Source organism: Rana temporaria, chromosome 9 (assembly GCF_905171775.1).
Source record: "Rana temporaria chromosome 9, aRanTem1.1, whole genome shotgun sequence".
NCBI classification, from domain to species: domain Eukaryota; kingdom Metazoa; phylum Chordata; class Amphibia; order Anura; family Ranidae; genus Rana; species Rana temporaria.
This window is the reverse complement of record NC_053497.1, coordinates 165345024-165347888: the sequence shown is the minus strand read 5'-3', so window position 1 is coordinate 165347888 and position 2865 is coordinate 165345024.

Here is a 2865-nt window from a genome sequence, read left to right as displayed (position 1 = left end):
ACAAAGTTTGCCTTGTCTTTAAATCTGACTCTGTTTGCCGCTGACTTGTGAGTTTAGGAGATATGCAGGTAGCACTTTGCTTTCAAGAGCTTGGCTATTAGTTCCCGCCACCTTTCCTGCTGGGCCAATCAGAGAAACAAATTTGCATATGACTCAATAAGATTACTCAGTAAGATTCTGGATAATTTGTTGGCTTATAACAATAAATATTGCTGTATTTTTAAATGAAACATACATATTTTAATTGCTAGAGAGTATCTATTGATATTCTATATTAAAAATATATCTATAACATACATTTTATTAGAATGTTGCTTAAATGTCAATCTCCATAACTTGCAGGGGTTGAATGGAAAATAAGTCTTCTGCTCAACGCTTGTAGAAATTGTGTAATAGCTTTTTTTCTATTTGTTCATAAGGTTCTTGTGCTAGCAGGAGCCATTGTGCTAAGGTCAAAAACAGAAAAGTCGAGTTTTTTGGGCTGCAGGTTCATAATAATATTTATGTACAGCACAGACCATGAAATATTGAAGGCCGGAATAAATATTTCCTCTAAGAATAACGGTTCCACCAAACAAAATCATTGAAAATCCTAAAATCACGGGGTAGAAAAATATAATGGTTTCACTCTAAAATCCCAACCTGTGCAGGGATATTCCTGCTCTGGGGATAGAATTTAAGCACCAGTGAGTGAGAGTCATTGGTAAAGGGTAACTACACCATTAACCCCTTTACATACACACTAAAGCCACCACCACCTGATTTAATAGAAACAAACGGTTTTCGCAGCACCTGAATTTGTCGTTCTCACCTAAAAGAAGATTTGTAGTGCTTGCAGCCACACCCAGAGAGGAATGCCACAGAGTTTACAAATGGTACCTTTCTTCAAAGAGGCAAGATGATATTTTTTTATTGATTAAATCATTCTAAGATTCAGCTTAATTTTTTTTAATTTCATTTGAATAAAAGAACAGAAAAACATTAAAAACAATGCAATAAAATATTTACAAAAAATGCCGAAGAAGACATAAAGCAATGGTAACATGAAATGAATTAAAAATGAAAAATACTTCACAAAGTTTGCCTTGTCTTTAAATCTGACTCTGTTTGCCGCTGACTTGTGAGTTTAGGAGATATGCAGGTAGCACTTTGCTTTCAAGAGCTTGGCTATTAGTTCCCGCCCCCTTTCCTGCTGGGCCAATCAGAGAAACAAATTTGCATATGACTCAATAAGATTACTCAGTAAGATTCTGGATAATTTGTTGGCTTATAACAATAAATATTGCTGTATTTTTAAATGAAACATACATATTTTAATTGCTAGAGAGTATCTATTGATATTCTATATTAAAAATATATCTATAACATACATTTTATTAGAATGTTGCTTAAATGTCAATCTCCATAACTTGCAGGGGTTGAATGGAAAATAAGTCTTCTGCTCAACGCTTGTAGAAATTGTGTAATAGCTTTTTTTCTATTTGTTCATAAGGTTCTTGTGCTAGCAGGAGCCATTGTGCTAAGGTCAAAAACAGAAAAGTAGAGTTTTTTTGGGCTGCAGGTTCATAATAATATTTATGTACAGCACAGACCATGAAATATTGAAGGCCGGAATAAATATTTCCTCTAAGAATAACTGTTCCACCAAACAAAATCATTGAAAATCCTAAAATCACGGGGTAGAAAAATATAATGGTTTCACTCTAAAATCCCAACCTGTGCAGGGATATTCCTGCTCTGGGGATAGAATTTAAGCACCAGTGAGTGAGAGTCATTGGTAAAGGGTAACTACACCATTAACCCCTTTACATCCACACTAAAGCCACCACCACCTGATTTAATAGAAACAAACGGTTTTCGCAGCACCTGAATTTGTCGTTCTCACCTAAAAGAAGATTTGTAGTGCTTGCAGCCACACCCAGAGAGGAATGCCACAGAGTTTACAAATGGTACCTTTCTTCAAAGAGGCAAGATGATATTTTTTTATTGATTAAATCATTCTAAGATTCAGCTTAATTTTTTTTTCATTTCATTTGAATAAAAGAACAGAAAAACATTAAAAACAATGCAATAAAATATTTACAAAAAATGCCGAAGAAGACATAAAGCAATGGTAACATGAAATGAATTAAAAATGAAAAATACTTCACAAAGTTTGCCTTGTCTTTAAATCTGACTCTGTTTGCCGCTGACTTGTGAGTTTAGGAGATATGCAGGTAGCACTTTGCTTTCAAGAGCTTGGCTATTAGTTCCCGCCCCCTTTCCTGCTGGGCCAATCAGAGAAACAAATTTGCATATGACTCAATAAGATTACTCAGTAAGATTCTGGATAATTTGTTGGCTTATAACAATAAATATTGCTGTATTTTTAAATGAAACATACATATTTTAATTGCTAGAGAGTATCTATTGATATTCTATATTAAAAATATATCTATAACATACATTTTATTAGAATGTTGCTTAAATGTCAATCTCCATAACTTGCAGGGGTTGAATGGAAAATAAGTCTTCTGCTCAACGCTTGTAGAAATTGTGTAATAGCTTTTTTTCTATTTGTTCATAAGGTTCTTGTGCTAGCAGGAGCCATTGTGCTAAGGTCAAAAACAGAAAAGTAGAGTTTTTTGGGCTGCAGGTTCATAATAATATTTATGTACAGCACAGACCATGAAATATTGAAGGCCGGAATAAATATTTCCTCTAAGAATAACGGTTCCACCAAACAAAATCATTGAAAATCCTAAAATCACGGGGTAGAAAAATATAATGGTTTCACTCTAAAATCCCAACCTGTGCAGGGATATTCCTGCTCTGGGGATAGAATTTAAGCACCAGTGAGTGAGAGTCATTGGTAAAGGGTAACTA